Source organism: Eubalaena glacialis, chromosome 3, assembly GCF_028564815.1.
Source record: "Eubalaena glacialis isolate mEubGla1 chromosome 3, mEubGla1.1.hap2.+ XY, whole genome shotgun sequence".
Classification (NCBI taxonomy): Eukaryota; Metazoa; Chordata; class Mammalia; order Artiodactyla; family Balaenidae; genus Eubalaena; species Eubalaena glacialis.
This window is the reverse complement of record NC_083718.1, coordinates 130,539,440-130,548,719: the sequence shown is the minus strand read 5'-3', so window position 1 is coordinate 130,548,719 and position 9,280 is coordinate 130,539,440.

The window sequence follows — 9,280 nt, the reverse complement described above, 5'->3', positions numbered from 1 at the left end:
ATGAAAAAAATTTAAGAAGACACAAGTAAATGGAAAGATTCTATGCTCATGGACTGGAAGAATTAATATTGTTAAATGCCCATCCTACCTAAAGCAGTCTACAGATTCAGTGCACTCCCTGTCAAAACTCCTATGGCATTTTTCACAGAAATGGAACAATCCTAAAATTTGCATGGAACCACAGAAGATCCCTAATAACCAAAGCAATCTTGAGAAAAAAGAACAGAGCTGGAGGCATCACACTCCCTGATTTAAAACTGTATTATAAAGCTATAGTAATTCGAACAGCATTTTATTGGCATAAAACCCACCACATAAATATACAATAGAGAGCCCAGAAATAAAACCACACGTGTATGTTTGATTAATTTATGATAATGGAACCAAGAGTATACAGTGGGAAAAGAACCACCTCTTCAATAAACGGTGTTGGAAAAACTAGACAGCAACATGCAAAAGAATGAAACTTCTCCATTATCCTGCACCATACACAAAAATTAACTCAAAATGGATTAAAGACTTGAAGTATTGGGTTGGCCAAAACGTTCGTTCAGTATTTTCCATAAGATGGCTCTAGTAGTGCTTAGCTGTCTTTAACTTCATTCGAAACAATTTTGTTAGATTGTATTGTGACAGCTCTTATATCAGCATGCATTAAAAAAAAAAAAATCAAAATTGGTGAATTTTTGTGTAGCCATTTTAATATTGAAGATGAAAGAAAAAAAGCAACATTTTTGGCATATTATGCTTTATTATTTCAAGAAAGGTAAAAGTGCAACTGAAACACAAAAAAAGACTTTTGCAGTGTATGGAGAAGGTGCTGTAACTGATCAAACACATCAGAAGTGGTTTGTGAAGTTTTGTGCTGGAGATTTCTCACTGGACGATGCTCCATGGTCGGGTAGACCAGTTGAAGTTGATAGCGATCAAATTGAGACATTAAGAACAATCAACATTGTACCACACAGGAGATAGCTGGCATACTCAAAATATCCAAATCAAGTGCTAAAAATCATTTGCACCAGCTTGGTTATGTGAATTGCTTTGATGTTTGGGTTCCATATAAGTTAAGCAACAAAACCTTCTTGACCATATTCCGCATGTGATTCTCTACTTAAATATAATGAAAATGTTCTGTTTTTAAAACAAATTGTTATGGGAGATGAAAAGTGGATACTGTACAATAATGTGGAATGGAAGAGATCGTGGGGCAAGCAAAATGAACCACCACCAACCACACCAAAGCCCGGTCTGCATCCAAAGAAGGTGATGTTGTGTATATCGTGGGATTGGGAGTCCTCTATTATGAGCTCCATCTGGAAAACCAAACGATTAATTCCAACAAGTACTGCTCCCAATTAGACCAACTGAAAGCAGTACTCGATGAAAAACATCCAGAATTAGTCAACAGAAAACTCATAATCTTCCATCAGGATAACGCAAGACTGCATGTTTCTTTAATGACCAGGCAAAAACTTTTACAGATTGGCTGGGAAGTTCTGATTCATCTGCCATATTCACCAGACATTGCACTTTCAGATTTCCATTTATTTCGGTCTTTACAAAATTCTCTTAATGGAAAAATTTTCAATTCCCTGGAAGACTGTAGAAGGCACCTGGAACAGTTCTTTGCTCAAAAAGATAAAATGTTTTGGGAAGATGGAATTATGAAGCTGCCTGAAAAATGGCAGAAGGTAGTGGAACAAAACAGTGAATACGTTGTTTATTAAAGTTCTTGGTGAAAATGAAAAATGTGTCTTTTATTTTTACTTAATCGAAGGAAACTTTTGGCCAATGCAATAATACCTGAAACCATAAAACTTCTAGAAGAAAACATAGGCAGTAAGCTTCTTGACATAGGTCTTGGTGATGATTTTTTGAATCTGACACCAAAACAAAAGCAACAAAAGCAAAAATGAACAAGTGGGACTACGTTAAACTGAAAAGCTTCTGCACAGCAAAGGCAACCATAAACAAAATGAAAAGGCAACTTACTGAACAGGAGAAAATATATGCAAATCATATATCTGATGAGGGCTAATATCCAAAATATATGAAGAACTCATAAAACTCTATACCAAAGAAACAAATGATTTGATTAAAAAATGGCCAGAAGATCTGAATGGATATTTTTCCAAATAAGACATACAGATGGCCAAAAGGTACATGAAAAGATGTTCAACATCATTAATCATCAGAGAAATGCAAATCAAAAGCACAATGAGATATCACCTCATACCTGTTAGAATGGATATATTTTAAAAGACAAGAAATAACAGATGTTGGAAAAGATGTGGAGAAAAAGGAACCCTTGTGCATCGGGAGGAATGTAAATCAGTACAGCCACTATGGAAAACAGTATGAAGATTCCTCAAAAAATTAAAAATAGAATTACCACATGATCCAGCAATTCCTCTTCTGAGTATTTATCCAAAAAAATGAAAACATGAATTCAAAGAGATATATGTACTCCCTTATACATTTCAGTATTATTTATAATAGCCAAGATTTGGAAACAACCTAAGTCTTCATTCATGGATGAATGGATAAAGAAGTGGGATATATATATCTACACACACACACATATGCACACACACATGCACACAAACACATATATATAATGGAATACAAAGTGGAGTATTGTGGAATAAAAAAAACCAAAAAGCAAAAAGTAAAGAGCATCAAACAGCAAAAAAATAAAAATTAAAATTAAAACCAACCTCATAGATATGGAGAACAGATTGGTAGTTGCCAGAGGTGGAGAATGAGGGGTGGGCCACATGGGTGACTAGAGTCAAAAGGTAGAAACTTCCAGTTATAAAATAAATAAGTCGTGGGGATGTAATGTACATTATGGTGACTGTAATTAATAATACTATATTGCATATTAGAAAGTTGCTAAGAAAGTAGATCTTAAAAAGTTCTCATCAGAAGAAAAATAGTCTATATACATGGTGATGTATATTAACTAGACTTATTGTAGTGATCATTTCACAGTATACACAAAATTTAAATCATCATGTTGTCTACCTGAAACTAATATAATGTTGTATGTCTATTATACCTCAGTTAAAAATACCCCCAAAATGGAATAAAGGGATAATAAATGCTGCTGATTCCCTACTGCATTGATATTTGCAAAAACAGGAGGTTAAGGGGGAAACTACCTGTGAGTTAGTCACTGCCATCATCTACCTGTGCCACAGCTTGATTAATGACATTTGTGTCTAAAGATGTTGAACCCAGGGGCATTATTACCCATGTAAGTAAATGATTTGAAACTAACAGACTTAATGTTTCCTTCTGGGCTGGTTGGACAAATAGTCTATCTTTTGAAGCCTCTGGCTATAGGAATCTAGTAGCCTTCCAAAGTATAAAATCCAATCATTCAAACAGAGCAATTCATCCCTGATTGTTGCAGATTGGTGCAATCCATCTGCTACTGTCATTTCCTAGCTCTCTATGCCAGAATTAAATTTCTTCAATTGTGCTTCAATGCGTTGCTGAGACAATCAAAACTCTAATGTCTATATTCTTTGGGCACTCTCTTATGGTGTGTTACCAATCTGCTTGTTGAATCTCCAGCCTCCTTAAAGGCTCTCAAAATCTTTGCTACAACCAACACTTTGTGGCTAAGTAATGTGAATGATTTTTAAAATTTCTTTTCTTCACTAGTATCAGCTCTTTTCTCTCTGCAGATCATTCAGATGGTTCAAGTTAGTTTTCATTTACCACTTCATTGTAGGAGAGTATCACATTGCCCTGAAAAGAATTAAAGCATTTACATCTTGAGGCAAAAATCTTTTAAAACACAACTGTGGAAATCAAGTAAGTATTTGTTTCATTTGCAGGTTGAGAAATGTTGCGCTACTCAATGAAGTTTTACATGATTGGTTTCTTTCCTATCATGTTTAGCCTTGGGGTTTGAGAAAGTAAATTATATTCACCAATATGCTGTTCTTCAGAGAAATTTCAAACACTTTTAATAAAGTCTAGAACTAGAAAACTTTTACTACACAAAGAAATAATTGTGAGTATAGCAAGTGGTCCAAGTACAGTTTTAAATGTACAGGTGCACTGACAGGATCATAAATTAACTTATGAAATTCACTGCTTATGTATCAGTGAGATCAATTTTTAATGAAATTTAATAATGAAGATCATCACTCATTATAACTGGTTAAAGTTAATAGAGTTTCTAATTAACCATTATCCAGTCAAATCAGAAACTGTCTGTGGAAGCTAGTCTATGAGAAGGGAGGGAGAAAGTGTAGAAATTCTCTTTTTACTTGTTACAACTGCTGGTGTTTAAATACAAAATAAGTATTTGCCATGAGTTTAGTAGATTTTTTTGTTCCCTGAAAAATCCCTTTCCCCTCACTATATATGTACATAAATCACGTAGATTATCTCTGGGAAGTTTAATCCTTCTCATTCTAATAGGTTGCCCAGTTCTGCTCTCTCCAGACCATATTCCAAACACTAGGCTGATCTGCACATATTCAGACACTTCAGGGTACTTAACAGAACCTAAGGGCTTTTCATTACCAAGATACACTTTCATTAGAAGGCTTTACAGATATAAATAGACATTTCCCCCTGTTATAAAGGTGCTTTCTTTAACTTTGAAATTTGAGCATAAGGTAATCTAGTGCAGCCAAAATGTGTGCCTGTTATTAACTGACTGACTGGGCACATGTCCTTACTATAACCCTTTTCTAAGTAATAGCCTCTGCTACATATTTTTGGATGATGATTTACTGTGATTATGGGAGGAGGCTGAACTTAAAGGATTCTATGAATAGTATTGTATAAAGAGAATTTTTGTCTATAAAAACTAATATATCTTACTCTTATCAACTGAGCTTGAAGCATTTTATTTTCTACTCTCATGAAATCAGAATGCCCTGTAAGGCTCTGTAATCTTGTCTGTGTCTTTGCTGCAGTATTCTAGTGACTCCAAAGAAGATACAACTTCTGAAATGGGTTCTAGGAATATAGTATATTATTCCTGAAGTTGCCTATCCTCAAATGAACATATACAGTATTTTGAGTTTTCTAAATCACCATCATTTAGCAATAAGATCATTAAAATGGATTTTCTTTGTAATTTTACATTCTTTTGAACAGGGATACTACTCCAACAATTCTCTCTTCTATCAACAGTTTTCCCTCTCTACTGGGTCATTCTCATCAGTACATAAATATATTGTTATTTTTCTAATTAAAAAAAAGAATTCTTTCTTGACTCCACCTCCTTCAGCTATTACTTCATTTCTCTGCTCCCTTAACACTAAAATTCCTAGAATAAATTATCTGAACTTCCATTCTGCAATATCTTTTATCCCATTCACTCTCCAACCTAGTTCAGTCTTTACGTCTTTACTTCTACTCCACTGAACTTGCTCCTCTGAGGATTTCCAGGGCTCTCTGTTTTGATAAATCCAGTAATATCTTTGCAACAGATAGTAACTAGACTTATTATCATGTTCATCATTTTGTAATGTATAGAAATATTGAATCTCTATATTGTATACCAGGAACTAACATAGTGTTAAAAGTCCATAATACTTGAAAAAAGAAGCAAACAAACAAGCTGATAGGAAAAGAGATCAGATCTGTGATCACCAAGGGCAAGAGGTGGGGGGAGAGGGAATAGGATGATGGTGGTCAAAAAGTACAAACTTTCAATTATAAATAAGTACTAGGGATGTGATATACCACATGAATAATATAATTAACACTCTATATGTTATATATGAAAGTTTTAAGATAGTAAATACTGAGCTCTCATCAGAAGGAAGAATACTTTTCCCTTTTTTTTTATATCTATATGAAATGATGGATGTTTACTAAACTTACTGTAATCATCATTTCATGATGTATGTAAGTCAAATCATTATGCTGTCCACCTTAAAGTTATACGGTGATGTAGGTCCATTATGTCTCAATAAAACTGGAAGAAAAACAATTCAGTATTCTATCTAGTTCTCATCTTCAATCCAGTTCAGCAGCATTTGTCTCAAGTAATCACTCCTTCTTTGAAATGCATTCCTCATTTGGCTTCAAGGAACCCCACACTACTAGTTCTTTTCCTAACTCATTCATCCCTCTTTTGAAGTCTCCTTAACTTGTTCCTCATCATCATTCTTACCTCGTATCACTGGAAGGTCACAGGTCTTTGTGTTTAGGTTTCTCTACCCACATTTACTCCTTTGGGATATCATTCATTCTCATATCATCTGTGTGCTATCAACTCTCAAATCTATATTTGTAATTATGAAAGTATAATTCTCAAAGATGTTAAAAATGTAATTCTCCTATAAATTGTGAGCATTCATGAGAATGCCATTTAATTCATTAATGATTAAATCAGTAGGATGATGAGGTTGGTTTCATATTGTTTCAGATGTTACAAGGAAGAAAGTGTTTATACAATATCAGAAATAACTTTGCTCAATAATAGAGTGAATTGTCTTATGAGGTACTAAGCTTCCTAATGCCAGAAGTATTGAAGCAAAGTGATTGGGAGACAATTTACACAAGAGTTTTCCCAAGAAGTACTTGTTTTAGGTAAGAGGTAGGATTAGATAATGGCTGCTGGTTGAGTGTCCTGGAAAGCAGGGTCTGAAATGGAGTTTAGAGTGCTGTACATTTCTTAATAAGTGCTCTTGAGACTAATAATTGTTCCAGGAAGGGAACAGAAGCAGGATTGAGAAGAAGGGAGAAGTCAAGCTGTGATGCAGGCCCAATGACAGTCTTGATTGGCTAATCTCAGGAGGAGTTCTGGTGCCAGAATGGCACTTTAGTGCTGTCCTGAGTTGGACCAGAGTGGCCACAATTTATAGCACAAATGAATCATCACTGGATATGGCCATCTTGGGAAGGAGTATCTTGGGCAAGATAGCTCTCTGTGGCTGAGGCAGTCTGTGAATGGGGCTGACAGCTGAAACGTGTCTACTGACAGCACTCCTGGTAGCTAAAGTAATAAGGTAATAAGCCCTTCATTGAAGAAAAAATGTGGGTGCCACGTCACAGTGTCCCCTACAGTAACCTATAAAGTCCAACCCAATGCCGAGATTCTCTTTTTATATGCAGCTATTTTAATAAAGCATTGCATGTTGTAATTCAAGTTGCATTATGATGACTTCAAAACTAAGCATGCCATATTATACATAGTTTAAGTGGACTCAATCGATGAAAGAAAGAAACTATGCTTTAGTAGATATGTCAATCATTGATTTATAGAAGCAAATTTCTTATAATATATGTCACAAATCTACATGATAATCCCAAGTGCCAGATTTTACTTTTGACTAGCTGAGCAAGCTAAAATATTCATAAATTCACACGGAGCCAGATGGCTTCCCACTGAATATGCATTTGAATGATTCCTGTACATTATTTATTCCAAGAAGTGCCCAGAATACACCATCATCATAGCAGGGACTCCTAATAATTTTGTTTCAGACAGGAATCAAGGAATAACAGGTGTCCAGTGCTTACCATATTTTGGGTTGAGCTTTGAGTCCATGTGTGTTTAAGAATTACTAAGAGCAAAATAAATATAGTTACTTCCCAGTGGTCTTTGAAATATCAGGAATCTGAAATAAGGGAGTTTCAGCAATAATGGCTAACATTAGGTAAAGGAGAGAGTTTTAAACTTTACAAAGATCTTTTAAAAATAATTTGGGGCTCTAAAAATTCAAATGTATAACAATAAAATTGTTAACCATTTTTTATTAAGTTGATCAATATTTTTTAGAGGGTGTATATTTTTTTCTTTTCAGTTTGAAATTCCAGATGTGAATTTAAAATGAAAACATAATTTAGTTGGTTTCTTGACAATATTTGGAAAAAAATGAGATGAAAAATTTCTGATTTTTAATTTTTTTTTACTTCATGGATTTCCTTTTCATTGAAGTCTGCTTTTCCCTTTTTAGAGTTTCCTCTTCTCTAGAGATATGTTTATCATTGTCATCTCTCTTGTGCTTACCCTTTCTTTTTTCCTTTAAATATGGTAAGCAAGCACAGTTGTTTTATAAACTGTATTTGATAATTCCACTAGCTGAAGTCAGTGGGGATCTGCTTCTGATTCTTGTTTTTCAGCTCACGTTGCCATGCTTTCCTGTATGTCAGATGAATTTTGTTTGCTGCTCATTGTCCTTGGTAAAGTATCTGTAGAAATTCCCCATGGCCCAAGATGAATGGACCCTGCTCCTGGGGCTTTGCATTTGCTTCTGTCAGGAGACTGGAGAGGCGTTACCAATTGGTAACAATCTTAAACTATGTTCAGCTGAGGTTCCCTAGCCCACCAGGCTGTGCACATCCACAGGACATATCCATAGTGAGCGCATTTAGGGCCATAATTTCCCAGGGACCTTACTTTACTTTCTTTTTAATTTATCCTGTTTTGCTCAATGCCGAAGCAGCCTTTCCACAATTCTTTTGGTCTGGAGTATAGTATGACAGATGTACTTCTAGTTGATCCTTAATCTGAAGGCATATTTTGGGGGGAGTTCCAGCTTAATATATCAAAAATCCCCTCTAAGAATTTCCAACATGTGGGAGCCCTAGGCCACCCTCTGATTATTTGGAACCTAAGACCAAATGTGTGTTTTTAGCAAATTCCTCAAGGCAAAAATGTACTCCATTTTCCATTTATATTTCTTAGTTCAAGAATTCTCTAAAATAGTCTGTAAATACTCTGTTATTATTTTTATTTCTTCATTATTTTTGTGATTATTTTATATTTTGTCTAGAATTTAAAAATCAGTCATCTGTTCTCATTTATATGAAGCATAAATTATAATTCTTTAATTGGCTTATTATTCAATATTTTCTCTAGTGATGGTATATTTTTAATAGTAGAGGGCATGGTATATTAGTGGAGGGGATGGCACCAGTAGGTAGTATATTTTTGTAATGGATGTCATGGTCATGGACTGTAATGATCATGGAAATGCTAAATTTAAGAAGGGATAAAAAGGAAAAAATGGGATAAGGTAAACATCTAGAACCTCATCCCTTTTAGTCCATATTAAAGAAACCATATAATGAGGTAGACAGCCCAGCACCTAGCATAATGCCTGTTATAGAGATGATAAACTAACTGTTTTACAGAGGAAGTCAGGGAATGCCTAAGCAGACAAAAGGCATGCTCAATGTATGTGCTTTGTAGTAGGAAATGAATCTACATAGTTCCTTCAAAAATAAGATTATAGTTTCAAACAGATAAATAATATAGACCACTGTTATGCCCTCTCTGACTTCAAATTAT